A 15,697-nucleotide genomic window follows, 5' to 3' on the forward strand; every position below is an offset into this window, starting at 1 on the left:
TATATAGCACTAACATATTCCGCAGCGCTTTACAGTTTTCACACATTATCATCTCTGTCCCCGATGGGGCTCACATTCTAAATTCCCTATCAGTATGTCTTTGGAACATGAATTATTACATTATAGCATCAGTGAAAAGGTGGAATATATGAAGCACAGTTATTTATTAAAGTTGTTATCCTGGAAACAGGAAATATTGACCAGAATAAGGATCTGAAAAAACTTTGAAAATGGACAAAATATGATAGCTAGACAATTGGGTTAAACTCTCTGCAGATCTTGTTGAGTTGTTCTGGTATGCAGTGCTAAAGACATGCTGTACCAAAATGCATTCAAAGAAGTAGAACTGGTGATATTCCAACACCATCATGGGCACTCAACACTCATTGATGCATATAAGAGATTGTCTTCACTATTTTGGTCCAATTATAGCACAAATTTCTGAAAAGGTTAATGCTGGTTATGATTGTTAACTGGCAGTACACTGTAATTTGTGCACCATAGCCACGGACTAGTCAGAGAGCTCATGCTAACCCCTTACGCAACAGCAGAACTCCCAACAATATGCATGTGAACATTAGAATTGAACTGCTGTGCAATGAAAGAAAGTGGCCTCGGTGTGTCACTTACCTAAGGAAAAGCTAGCAGCAGGATACATTATGGGTTGAAGGCAAGCCAGCAGAGGCAATGTAAAACTCTTAGCAATGTTTTGCTGAGTCATTTGGGATCTTGGCATTAATGTGAATGACACATACAGTATAATTTACCTGAATATTGTTGTAAACCAATTAGTACCTTTTATGACAATGTTATTTCCTGATGGTAGTCACCTCAAGAATAACTTGAGGGAAATGTCAAAAAGTTTATGGTCATGACTTGGCCTTGATCAAACACCTTAAGGATGTGTTAGGAAAACAAGTTTGATCTCTGGTGGCCTCATCTTCACAATGCATTAAAAAGGACCTGTCAAGTCTCATAATGTTATTTACCTGCAGATATGGAGTTATTCTGCAGTAGCTTTATGAAGATACACAATCATGGATCTGAAAGTGTAGCAGCTGAGATATGATGAATTGTATTACTCCTGTGAGCCACCAGGCTTCACTTATGAATGTGTGGCGGAAAAGTTACAGCCACCACTTTAGCACTGTGAGCTGTGGCTCTGAGCATGCCCCGACATTTTGTCTGACAGTACACTGATTCACTGTAGGGTCAGCTACCAGCAAAGCATCAGGGCGTGCTTAGTGCTACTGCTCACGGTATAGCTGGTGGCACCGAGGAGGAAAAAGTTGATTTTCTCCTGCGTGCTGCACTTTCAGTACGATGGCTGGGCAATTTTTTAAAGCTATTTACCTGCATATTAACCCTTTATCTACAGGTTAATAGTGTTAACCAATGTTACTGGTTCCTTTTATGTTGAAAAATATCTTGATGCAGAAAACTATAATTTGACACTTAGCATATCACTAGCCAATGACTAGGTCCAGTTAGGGAACTAAATCCTACTGCATAGTATTGTGTATGTTAAATCATTAAAAAATAGCGAGTCTGACATTTTATCATTTGTTCATACTGCATAGTCTTAGGACAAAACTATCTATGTAAGATGAGAAGGACATATGACTTATCCCCGCATTTAATTGTCAAGGGACCCTGAAACACTGATGACACCACTCCTTTTTTTTTTCTTAAACCATGCAATTATGCTAAATGACCAATTTTTGACATCCTTATAAATGTTGTATAAATATACACGATCTTTTGGTTGGTTCCTTTGCACTATTTTTCAGGGGCTCAAAGTGGTTGGACAAATCTTAACCTACAAGTCTTCAGTCACTATAAGTGCATGATAAGAGGAATCTCCAAAGCCTGCGCCACGACCAAGCAGTCATGTGACTGCAAGTATTCGATATGCATACTTCTGGCCATATTCTGGGTAGACTGTTTCCAACCTTGCCCATCTAGTAGAAATGTGGCGGAAATGTGCATACTTTCGGTCACATGAATGCTTGGTCCTGGTGCCTGCATCAGAGAATCCTCACAGCGCACAGTGTGTAAGATGTGAAGATTCACAAGTCTGCAGACACATAGAGTAACTGCAGAATCGTAGTTTAAATCTGGACAACCCCTTAGGTAGAATAGGTCTAAGACAAGATGTGACAATTTTTGTCAAAATGGAGCAAAGTTTGAAGCATTTTCTGCCAGTGTCAGTGCACTGCCAGCTATAAGATTCTTCACAATTAATGAATTGAGGATCTATAGCACAATGTGAAAAATTAATAAACAATGTCCGCTATTAGCATTTTCTGTCATTAATCTTCGTAATGTGGGTTATTAAAATTACACTGTTCTAAAAAAAAAAGTCACAAGCTCTGCTCCAGCTGTGACCTGTCCTACACGTCCACAAATTTTAAAATAATAGACAAAAGTCTGCCTTACTAGATATGTCACCCATCTCTAACTAACAAGCACATTTGCCACCATGCCCCTTATAACTGTGAATATTGCTGTCTGTGTATAAACATGCAGGAACTCTCAGGTGACAACTTCCATGACTCTCTGAATCTGATTTTCAAGGGTTGTGAACTTCACATTTGCATCCTTATTTTCTATTACAGATCATTACACAAGTTAGCAAGTGCTAAACAACGTAACACATTAAAATAGTTTTTTTTATATTTTGTTCAACTTTTTTAATTGCATGTTTTGAATACATATGAAATATGAGAACCTAATTATAGGGACTTGACAGGTGCCTTCAATCAGTGAGCTGAAGACTTTGCAGAATTAGTATAACACATGCCACCTAATTACTAAACCTTCAGAGTTTGGATTCTTTTACTTGCCTGACAGGACTGCTGAAAGAAAATAAAAAGTAGCAGCCAGAATCCACAGAATGTTTTATGACACCATTGATTGGAGGTGTCAGCAGCTGGATGTGGTATTACACTTCTGTCTGCATGTAACACAGCAGATGTGTAAAATAAAAAGAAGTGTCCCAACTGTATGGTGACAGATTTTGCAAATCCCTGAAGACTTCGAATACATCACTCTGCCTTGAGAAGGATGCAGCTTCCATTGGAAAGGATCCATGTGTTACAGCCCACTATCTGGATGACATCACAACAGCTTCTAGTCCTTGAGAGTCCTGAGGGCGATCAGCTGAAGGAATTGGCTGCTTCTGCCAATCATAATACTGCAAGGATGCTGTTATAGTGCCAGTGATGAGAGAAGGAGCAGTGAGATCTGACTGGAGCCCAACAAGACATTCAGAGCTGAGGAGCAGCTGGTGTTCGTGAGATGAAATAGTTTTCGCAGCATTTCTGTGTGTGCTGTTCCCTGAATTCTCCCCCTTGTCCAAGAAGGAAGGTGCATTGTAACACTAGGCTGCACAGAAGTGTGAATCCTTCCAGCTGGCTGCATGCTTACAGAGCAGCACAGTGACTGCCTGCATGCCTGTGTCTGCCTCTGTAGAACACCACTGGCTTGTCTTTAAGGAGTTCAGTATCCTCAGCCTCCTTGGCTACTGATCCAGCAGATGGTGAGATCTGACAGGTAGCCCTCACCAACTGAATTGCCTGCTTCTTCCCTGTGTCTCCACACAGCTCATCAGCTCCTTCCACAGGTAAATCCTTCTTTTCCAAGTGTTCCTAACTAATTGCCGTTAACTATTTGTCTACTGACCTTAAGGATTATTTATTATTGTGAATTAGTGATATGATTGATAGAATTGAAATAGTTTATTGGTCATTTAGAAGGAGGGTCACTTATCAATACATTATTATCTGCCCCAGCAATCCAACTTATAATAGGAAAAATAAGTGCATGTGTAGGCTAGAACACTAAAGAAGGCTTAACTAACATGAAGTAATTGTCAGAATTAAAAGAGTTTAAGATCTTATGTGTCATACCGTGAACTATAGTCATAAATGTTAGAACACAATTTGCACAGTGAGTGAGGCTTGCAGACAGCTAGGCTGAATGGACGAGTGACTGGAATACTCTCCTATACAATGATCTGTACTGGAGGAGGTGCTGACTAGTGATACTATACTATAGTGATACTATTCTGCTTCCTTGTGCTATATTGTTTTCAGTGAATGCAGATGAAATAATAAAAATTGTTTCATTTTTCATCTGTGTTTTCTGATGTCTGATCTTTTCTTTTTAAACTTAATGAAGAATAATTACAAGCCGTCCTCCAACCATTATTCACTATTATTATTCTGCAGCATACCCATGCATTGCTTATTTTATTCGTCCATTGATCTCTTTTTTTTTATTCATTAGAGATGCTTCTCTGATAAAGACGGATTGTTTGCAAGTCGATTTTTCTTTTTAAAGTGCTGCTCGAAAATCAGTTTTCCCATTATTGATCTGCATTCTAGATTTGTTATTAGTCTGCCTATTTGTGACTGTGTTATCATATTGGCCATGAAGAAGAAATGTATTTTCCGTTTTAATAAATCACAGAGGACTGTGTGTTGAACACTGATCTTCCATCTGTCCATAGGTAGATCAACTTGGCTGAGACTAAAAAAGTAAATCGCACTGTTTTTCGGCACTGGTCATGCAGCCGAGGGCAAGCATGGACAATATATAGTTGGAGTACTTAATTTACAAATATGTAGTGATGGGATCAGGAGCTGATAACTTAGTGTACATAAAACTAAAAGGTTTGTCATATATAACACACCTCGGTGTATGTCATGTCACTCAACTATGAATTATATTACTGTAATCAATGGTTTTGCATAAATCTGCACATAAAGCTACTTTGTTCTGCATCTTAGCACAATGCTCAAGCATTGCATCCTTTAATGAGTTAAATGAGAAGAACAGCTCTGTTTCCTCCCTTTATATGTGATCGTTTAGGAAAAAAGATTAGTTGGTTCAGTAGGTCTGATATATACAAAACTTACCACTTTCTTCAGCCAGTATAAAAGAACTAGGTCAATGTAGTTTATTGCTTCTTAGGTCTTCTCCTGATCCTAGTTTCATGCCACATACTAGCAAACCTGCAAGTATATTGACCCATTAGTCTTAAACCTCTGAGCCCCTTGTCAGTTCAGACCTGTATACAGCTATATTTGGGGCTGTCGGTTATGATGGCGGTGCACGACTCGCTTTGTTCGTTAAGTAACTTGTAGCAACAAGAATACATTTTAGTTTGATACTCTGTAAATTCTGGATATGATCGTGCTGGTATATTGATTAAGGCAGAGGCCATCTCTCCAGCTATAGAAATGCCACTATTTACAATGTATTTTCACTATGATTCACAATGTTGTTGGTCTTTAAAGGATTTTCATCTGAAACTTTATTGTGATTTATACTCCGCTCTAGTCATCCATTTCTAATCAGATGCTGTGACTAGCCAGTAGACAGTTCATCAGTAATTGCATAAGGGAAAATGTAATTTATCTGCTTTAATAGTGACGGAGAAGCCTTTTAGCCCCTAGAGGAACTGAAGTGGTTAAGGTAACGTTGACCTTGTTCAGGAAAACACTTTGTGTATTATTGATCAAATTTTCCAGAAATGCTAGACAAATCATACAGACAGGGAGCTTCTTCGGCATTTGGAAACAAATAAATCTATTTATTTTGTTTTGCACCTAAAATGTTAACATATATATGCAAAAGTCCACAAGATACACACCTCTGTCCCCTAAGGAGAACATTTGCAACATCCCAAAATGCAATAGTCCTTTACTTCTGGTCAATTCATTATAAAAGAGCACTTTGCTATCGCCTCCAGCAACCAGTTACCAACAATGTCTCATTTGTGACTAATGCTACGTTCACATTTGCGTTGTGCGCCGCAGCATCGGCGACGCAACGCACAACGCAAACAAAAACGCAGCAAAACGCATGCACAACGCTGCGTTTTGCGACGCATGCGTCCTTTTTTTGGTTGATTTTGGATGCAGCAAAAATGCAACTTGCTGCGTCCTCTGCGCCCGGACGCGTGCGCCGCAGTGACGCATGCGTCGCAAAACGCAAGTGCAACGCATGTCCATGCGCCCCCATGTTAAATATAGTGGCGCATGACGCATACGGCGACGCTGCGGCGCCCGACGCTGCGGCGCAGACCGCAAATGTGAACGTAGACTTAGTTGTACTTTTACGTCCATAAACAAAGTTGTTCTATAGTTTAGTATGTGCTCTTATATTATAGTGTTATACTGCTTCCTAGACTATGATGTGTTCATTCAATTTAATTGACTCTGACATTAAGTAACAAACAGATGAATAATATAAATATGTGAAAATGAAGTATTCAGCTTATAAGCCCAGAGATGATTGAAGAAATCTCCTTAAATTAGAGTTGTGAGTAAAAGCTTAAAAATAATTTTAAAAAGCATGAGAATATTAGTATATCAATAGAAATCTATATTTATGTGGAGAAGTCCTTCAAGCTAAACGTTGGACTCCAAAATAATAGTTAAGTTAGGTAGATGTGGACGATCCCTTAAAATAAATATTTAAATCATCACTCACTTTATAAATGTACAGCTCTGGCAAAATTAAGAGACCATCACATCAAAACCCTGTCATGGGTAGCCCAATCTCCAGACCTGAACCCCATTGAAAACCACTGGAATGTAATCAAGAGGATGATGGATAGTCAAAAACCATCAAAAAATGAAGAACTGCTTACATTTCTGTGCCAGAAGCAGTGTGAAAGACTGGCGGGAAGCATGCCAAGACGCATGAAAGCTGTGAGTAAAAATCATGGTTATTCCACAAAATATTGATTTCTGAACTCTTCCTGAGTTAAAACATTAGTATTGTTGTTTCTAAATGATTATGGAATTGCTTTCTTTGCATTATTTGAGATCTGAAAGCACTGAGCTTTTTTTTAATTTTGACCATTTTTCTTTTTCAGAAAAAAATACAAAATGTATTGCTTGGAAATTTGGAGACATTGTCAGAAGTTAATAGAATAAATGAACAATTTACATTTTATTCAAAAATATACCTTTAAAGAGAAAAATCAGACAAACTGAACATTTTGCAGTGGTCTCTTAATTTTTGCCAGAGCTGTATATATGTAAATATTTGTGTTTGAAAACATGTACATTAATCTACAAATCGTATGCATACGGTCATATTATGTTTAGAGATGCTTATGATTTACCTGATTTTATCTACAGTCAGGTCTTCTAAAATTGATGGCACTGTTTGAATGCACTGATGGATGTGTTTCAGGCTTGAGGGCGTATAGTTTGTTTATTATCTGACTACTTCTATAATGTGTAAATCCATACAATTTGTCATTGAAACTTGTCAGTTATGGTATGGAAGGGGCTGTAAAACTGATATCTTCATCCTTTAGAGATGTGATTAATGGAAACATGCTATTAGTCTAAAGTAATGGAAGTAGTAACAATTAATTATATAACCTGGTAAGTTGCTTAGAATATTTTACTATTTGACTTACCTATAAACCTTCATACCAGTGACTCTGATTTACTGCAGTTAATCAAAAGTCATTGTACAATAGCATTTAATTATGATGAGTTGATTAAGACATTGTCAATGTTAGATGATACTGAAATATATCGATGAATGGTCACAGTCTAGTGACATAACGGATTTCTGATAAACTCTGCCTAAAACAATAACAATAATGTATGACTCAATCATAGCTTATAACAATCTAAATATATGCTGGGAACAACATAGTTCTTAAATAATATTTATGTATGCTTTCATTAATTTTACATGTTGAATAACATAGATATGTGTAATATTCCATTAGAAGAAAAAGATTTCCATTGTAAATTGCCCTTGAAAATGTGCATGTGTAATGTTTTAATGTTAAATATCCAAGATTTGACCTTAAAGGCAATTGGGATTGTTCCATCATTATTAAAACACTACTTCTCTCAGTTGCTTAAGCGTTTTTGTGTCCTAAGCACCTAAGCATGGTCCATGCATTTATCTTCCCTCAGTTTGCTTCCTTGTTCCAGATATATTCTAGTATTTATATATTTCAGTTGTCTCCCCAACATTATTTTCTACTTGGTTAGATCTTTACGCTATTCATAACATGATTGTTACGTTCTGTTGGACTTGCAGAACTTTCCAGTTGTTTCAAGGAATCTACAATGTAAAAATGGTATTAACACATTGTAATTTCATTAACCACCCTTTTCGTAAAAATAACTATAGTTCTGCTTAAACATAGTATTTAGTTTGCATTCTCCCTGCTTTGCTAACTTCATATAGAGCCATTTCAGATTCCTTTCTTCTGTTGCCCCGGAAATCCTTTTCACTCTGTTTATTTAAGGGATATCACTCAATATAATACAAAATGTAATGTCATCTGCTAATTGACATATGTTCCCTAGTGTGTGTGCACAGATCAGTTAGCAAACACAATTCAACATAATGTATATTAGTAGGCTTGAGGTTCAGACACCCCTTCCGTAATATTCAGCCTTATCTCTAGTAATTTTTGTATGACATGGGATACAGTGCCTAAGTAAGCAATATTCACTGATTCCCCTTGATTAATATAGTGATGGCTACAAAAGACATGACATCTAGAGATTTGCTGAAAGTTCAAGAAATAGAGCTTTGCACTACAATTTATGAGATGAAGGTAAATTATGCAGTGTGAAAAACTGTCAGTTTTCAAAGACATATTCACTATAACTAGTGAGAAATTAAAATAAGCTGTCATTCTGAATGATTTCTTGTTGGGAAATGTCATCTCCCAGAAGACATATTTGTTTTAATTAGCTAATAAATATATTGAATGTAGCAATTAGATTGTAACTACTGTACATGCTCTATAGTTGATTCATTATGTACACAAATGCATAATGGATGGTAAATACTCTCTCTCTCTCTCTCTCTCTCTCTCTATATATATATATATAGTGGTAGTGCAGATATATATATATATATATATATATATATATACTGTATATATATAGTGGTAGTGCGGCTCACTTGGCTGGACACAGAGGTATAAATGGAACACTGTCTCCTTAAGATCGTGCTTGGTGTATTGAAGGCAGCATAAACCAAGCTTGGAAAAATAAACACTGCCCTCTGGGCCAAAACAGCAGAACAAAACAAAAAGATAACACAGTGGTTTTCCTAGTGGAGTTTAGCCTGCTCACATGCATAATGTCCACGGTTCAGATTCTTAACATATCACATAGCACAAACACTTTCCTGGAGTGTTTCCTCTCCAGGTACACTGCACGCTGAAACATTTAGAAGTCAGAAATTTAAGCTCCAGACCATGTGACTGATCATATGATTGTGACATCACCAAGGCCCTGTAAGCAAACGGCAGTGCCGGCTTTGTAGGTGGAGATAAGGTGGACATTCTCCCACTTGTCCACATAAAAATCAGCCCATAATATAACTTAGCTTAACCCTCACAACACTTACCGTGCTGGAGGAAAAACTCTGGGTTTTATATCACTGATGCCATTATGCGTTTTGAAACATATCTCCCTCCATTACTTTAAAGGTGACTTTGTCACATATCCCCCCTCTGCCCAAAGCCGGGAGTTTTGTCACCTTCTCTGGCTAAGCAGGGGACTCTGGAGAGGGCATGTGTATTCCCATGGAACCTCCCTGGCCTGTGCTCCAAATGGAAAGTAAAGTCCTGGAGCACCAGAGACCACCTAGTTACCAGGGCATTATTCCCTTTTTTTCCCTCATCCATCTCATGGGCACATGATTTGATATTAGCCTGACCTTTCTGTCTAACAGGTAAAATCTCAGGGTGTCGATTGCCCACTTGATGGCCAAGCACTCTTTCCCCACGATGACATAGTTCTTCTCCCAGGAAGAACGTTATCTACTCAAGTAAAGAACTGGTTGTTCACCCCCATATATTTCCTGGGACAACCAGCTTCAGAGGCATCCATCTGGATCACCCTTTCTTAGTGAAGTCTGGTGCGACCAAAACTGGCTGTCTTCATAGGACAAGCTTCAACTCCTGAAATGCCATCTCAGCTTCAGAGGACCATTTGACCATCATCCATTTTGTGCCCTTGAGAAGATCAGTCAGGGGGCAGCTATCATGGCAAAGTTTGGATAAAATTGCTGATAATATCCCACAATTCCTAAATACGCCCTAACCTGCTTTATGGAAACCGGCTGTGGCCACTTTTGGATTGCCTCCACTTTGTTTATTTGTGGCTTTATCTAGCCCCATCCAACAATGTAGCCAAAGTACTTTGCCTCTTATTTCCCGAGGGCTCACTTCTTTGGATTTATGGTAAACCCTGCCTTCCTCAGAGAATTGAGAACCTTCTGGACCTTCTGGAGGTGACTTCCCCAATCCAGGCTGAAGATCAAAATGTCGCCCAAGTAAGTGGTGGTGTACTTGTAAGTGACTAGTATCCAGTCCATCAGTCCATAGTCCTCTGGAAGGTAGCTGGGGCTCATTGTAATCCGAACGACATCTGGGTATATTGAAAGCACCCGTCAGGTGTTGAGAAGGCTGTCTGCTCTTTGGTACTTGGAAACAGGAGAATTTGCCAGTACCCTTTACTTAGGTCCAGGGTGGTGATGTATCTGGCTGACTCTAGCCTCTCAATATGCTCATCAACCCGGGGCATTGGACACGTGTTGAACTAGGATACATAATTGAGCTTTCTGTAATTGTTATAGAAGTGCCACTCTCCATCCTGCTTCGGCACAAGGACAATAGGGCTGGACTAAGTTCTCTTTTACTCGATAATGCCCAGGATCAACATTCTCTTCACCTCCTTTTAGATTACGTTGCTGCAAGCTTCAGGAATCTGATATGGCCTTTGATTCACCCTCACATGCGGCTTAGCCTAAATTTTGTGCTTCACAATCTGTGTACATCCTGGTAACTCTGATAACAGGTCTTGGCTCCACTGAAACAGCTCATAGCACTGTTGTTTCTGAGCCAGTGACAGTGTCTCTGCAACTGTGACATCCTCGACCTCGGCTTCACGATGGGCCCCTAGGTACGTTGCTCATACTGGATCCCTGTCTCGCCATGGTTTCAGCAGGTTAATGTGGTACACCAGGTATGGTTTTCTTCTCCCTTGTTGGTGGACCTTGTAGTTGACATCACTCAACTTCTCGACCTCCTCGTATGGCCCTTGCCTCTTGGCCAGAAATTTACTTTCAACTGTGGGGATCAGCATCAATACCTGGTCTCCAGGGCTAAACTGTGTCAGTCTTGCTCACCGATTGTAAACCCTTGCCTGTGCTTCTTGTGCTTGGAGGAGACTCTTCCTCACAATCAGCATCACACTCATGATCCTGTCCTGCATCTGGACCACATGTTGGATAACGCTTCAGTGGGGTTTTACCTCCGCTTCCATAGTCTCCTTTGCACTGACCAGAAGACCTCAAGGGTGCTGTCCGTATAGGAGCTTGAACAGCGAGAACCCCATAGAGGCCTGGGGTACTTCCCTGATGGAGAACAGTAGATATGGCAGGAGAAAATTGCAATCTCAGCCATCCTTCTCTACAACCTTCTTCAGCATAGATTCCAAAGTACTGCAGTGCGCAGGTGCCAGGAAAGGTCAGAGAGGCCCAGCACTTGCTCACTGCAGTACTTTGCTCTGCCCTCAACTGCACAGGAGCACAATTTTGAGGAGCATGTGTGGATGATGCATAGATGCATTATCCACATGAAGCAAGCAGGAGGATAGGGATCGTAAGAAGAAAGAAGGTGTCGGACCATCAAGAGAGATGCTCATCGAATCAGACCACCCCCAAGGTGAGTATAATAAAAGCTATTTTTTTTATCTTATAGGTTGGATTGAGGGCTTATATACGGCATTATAGAATGCTGTGTATAAGCCCTGAAAGGGGGTGGGCAGGTTCACTTTAAACATCATCTGTGTGGAGTAACAGACAAGCATGCACAAAGACAGAGAACCCTTGGGAAATTCACAACACTTCATGGACATCCCCACTTATGCAGGTATCACAACACTGTACCTGTATAAGTACAGGTACCCAACTTTCGGCTTCTGTCTTAGTCATGTTTCTCTGGTCTTATGTAGTGATTTACACTGTGTAACTCTGGTTTTAGCCTCTCCCTCTAGTGGCCAGCTTTCAGGATAAAATGAATCAGAGATACCAGGCAAACATCAGCCAATTGGCAATAAACCCATATAATATAAAAGCTCCCAAGGATTAGATAAGTCCATAACAGACAGAGGTTAAAAAAATCTCCATGTTTTACAATCGCAAACAACAAACATAGAAAAACAGAACTATTTGTGAGGTAAAAGCTTTTAGACAATAACTTAACATTTCTCAAGATTGTGTCACTACAAACATTGTCTGTAAATGTATGACCAGCCATGTTGCTTTGTCATGGTATATACTGTATTTCAATGTGGACTCAAAATATCAAATTTTGTTCACACATTGTTTTTTATGTAATATCAAACAACTGAGATGCAATTGAAGTGTAGACATTCAGGTTTAATTCACAAATATCCTGTGTCACCTGTTGGAAGTGATTTTTGCAATATGACTTAGGACAAAAGACAAATCAGAATCTCAATTTGCAGACACGTTGTTTCTGGTTATTGGCCCTTGTCAGTGCAAAATATGAGTACTGACTTGGCTAGGAGAGAGGCTCTGGAATGAAGCCAAAGGGTATGTGTCCACGTTCAGTATTACATCCGGATTAGCTGCGGATTGAACGCTGCGTACAGCTGCAGCGTTCAACCCGCAGCATCCAGATGTTACAACATAGTGGAGGAGACTTTATGAAATCCCATCTCCACTATGAACGCATCCGGTGGCCCTGCATTAACAGACATGTGGTGTGTCTTTTTAGAATGCAGCATGTCTGTTTACCTTGCGGCGACACTCCCTCGCCGCAAGGTAAATCACAGGGCCCTATGTATGGGGTGCAGAGATTCCGGATGTGTGCAATGAACACATCCGGAATCACCACGCGTACAGAAGGGGGCGGCGCTTTGGGCGGAGCGGGTTTTCCACTCCATCCAAAGCGCAGTCATTACGGAATGTGGACACGCACCCTAAGGTATAACATTTCTCCTTGTGGAGAGTGACAAACCAGCTTAAGCATGTCAAGGTAAGGAGGCTTATTCATCGTGCAATGCTCCTCTGTTATGACCCCAATGGCGAGGGTCTCAGAGGAACGTGGAAGTCTGCAGAGTACAAAAATCCAGCTCATAGGGCAGTGGTAACTGGGTTGACCATATATCTACTCCTAACGCCAACACTAGAAGTAGCCGGGGATCATTCCTACGTTGATTCTAGATGACACGCGCCAGCCGGAGAATCTAGCTACCCCTAGTAGAGGAAAACAAAGACCTTTCTTGCCTCCAGAGAAGGGGACCCCAAAGCTGGATAGAAGCCCCCCACAAATAATGACGGTTAGGTAAGAGGAAATGACAAACACAGAAATGAACCAGGTTTAGCACAGAGAGGCCCGCTTACTGATAGCAGAATAAAGAAAGGTAACTTATATGGTCAACAAAAACCCTATCAAAATCCACACTGGAAATTCAAGAACCCCCGAACCGTCTAACGGTCCGGGGGGAGAACACCAGCCCCCCTAGAGCTTCCAGCAAAGGTCAGGATATAGATTTGGAACAAGCTGGACAAAAATACAAAACCAAAACAAATAGCAAAAAGCAAAAGGCAGACTTAGCTGATATAACTGGAACCAGGATCAGTAGACAAGAGCACAGCAGACTAGCTCTGATAACTACGTTGCCAGGCATTGAACTGAAGGTCCAGGGAGCTTATATAGCAACACCCCTAACTAACGACCCAGGTGCGGATAAAAGGAATGACAGAAAAACCAGAGTCAAAAAACTAGTAACCACTAGAGGGAGCAAAAAGCAAATTCACAACAGTACCCCCCCCTTAGTGAGGGGTCACCGAACCCTCACCACGACCACCAGGGCGATCAGGATGAGCGGCATGAAAGGCACGAACTAAATCGGCCGCATGAACATCAGAGGCGACCACCCAGGAATTATCCTCCTGACCATAGCCCTTCCACTTGACCAGGTACTGAAGCCTCCGCCTGGAGAGGCGAGAATCCAAGATCTTCTCCACCACGTACTCCAACTCGCCCTCAACCAACACCGGAGCAGGAGGCTCAGCAGAAGGAACTACAGGCACAATGTACCGCCGCAACAAGGACCTATGAAATACATTGTGAATAGCAAACGACACAGGAAGATCCAGACGAAAAGATACAGGATTAAGGATTTCCAATATCTTGTAAGGCCCAATAAAACGAGGTTTAAATTTGGGAGAGGAGACCTTCATAGGAACAAAGCGGGAAGAAAGCCATACCAAATCCCCAACGCGTAGTCGGGGACCCACACCGCGGCGGCGGTTGGCAAAGCGCTGAGCCTTCTCCTGTGACAACTTCAAGTTGTCCACCACATGATTCCAGATCTGCTGCAACCTATCCACCACAGAATCCACCCCAGGACAGTCAGAAGGCTCCACATGACCCGAAGAAAAGCGAGGATGGAAACCAGAGTTGCAGAAAAAAGGCGAAACCAAGGTGGCGGAACTAGCCCGATTATTAAGGGCAAACTCAGCCAACGGCAAGAATGTCACCCAATCGTCCTGATCAGCAGAGACAAAACACCTCAAATAAGCCTCCAAAGTCTGATTGGTTCGCTCCGTCTGTCCATTAGTCTGAGGATGGAAAGCAGACGAAAACGACAAATCAATGCCCATCCTACTACAAAAGGATCGCCAGAACCTGGAAACGAACTGGGATCCTCTGTCTGACACAATATTCTCAGGGATGCCGTGCAAACGAACCACGTTCTGGAAAAACACAGGAACCAGATCGGAAGAGGAAGGCAGCTTAGGCAAAGGAACCAAATGGACCATCTTGGAGAAGCGATCACATATCACCCAGATAACGGACATGCCCTGAGATAGCGGAAGATCAGAAATGAAATCCATGGAGATATGTGTCCAAGGTCTCTTCGGGACAGGCAAGGGCAAGAGCAAACCGCTGGCACGAGAACAGCAAGGCTTAGCTCGAGCACAAGTCCCACAGGACTGCACAAATGACCGCACATCCCTTGACAAGGAAGGCCACCAAAAGGACCTGGCCACCAGATCTCTGGTGCCAAAAATTCCCGGGTGACCTGATAACACCGAGGAATGAACCTCGGAAATGACTCTGCTGGTCCACTTATCCGGGACAAACAGTCTGTCAGGTGGACAAGACTCAGGCCTATCAGCCTGAAATCTCTGCAACACACGTCGCAGATCCGGAGAAATAGCTGACAAGATAACTCCATCTTTAAGAATACCAACAGGATCAGCGACTCCAGGAGCATCAGGCACAAAGCTCCTAGAAAGAGCATCGGCCTTCACATTCTTTGAACCTGGTAAATACGAGACAACAAAATCAAAGCGGGAGAAAAACAATGACCAGCGGGCCTGTCTCGGATTAAGGCGTTTAGCAGACTCGAGATACATCAGATTTTTGTGATCAGTCAAGACCACCACACGATGCTTAGCACCCTCGAGCCAATGACGCCACTCCTCAAATGCCCATTTCATGGCCAACAACTCCCGATTGCCCACATCATAATTTCGCTCGGCAGGCGAAAACTTCCTAGAGAAAAAGGCACAAGGTTTCATAACAGAGCAACCAGGGCCTCTCTGCGACAAAACAGCCCCTGCCCCAATCTCCGAAGCATCCACC

At 41.2% G+C, this 15,697-nt stretch overlaps 1 protein-coding gene across 2 annotated transcripts in view; it reads left to right on the forward strand.

Moving 5' to 3' along the window:
- The first annotated feature begins 2,837 nt into the window (after positions 1–2,837).
- The window catches only part of LOC143775873 (bifunctional heparan sulfate N-deacetylase/N-sulfotransferase 4-like), a 1,078,686-nt gene continuing 1,065,826 nt past the window's right edge, over positions 2,838–15,697 (forward strand). For both annotated transcript variants that reach the window (XR_013215729.1, XM_077264588.1), the window contains exon 1: positions 2,838–3,625. The gene's annotated coding sequence lies outside the window, so the exon portion shown is untranslated. The remainder of the gene's footprint in view (positions 3,626–15,697) is intronic.

The sequence above is a fragment of the Ranitomeya variabilis genome, chromosome 1 (genome assembly GCF_051348905.1).
Source record: "Ranitomeya variabilis isolate aRanVar5 chromosome 1, aRanVar5.hap1, whole genome shotgun sequence".
Classification (NCBI taxonomy): Eukaryota; Metazoa; Chordata; class Amphibia; order Anura; family Dendrobatidae; genus Ranitomeya; species Ranitomeya variabilis.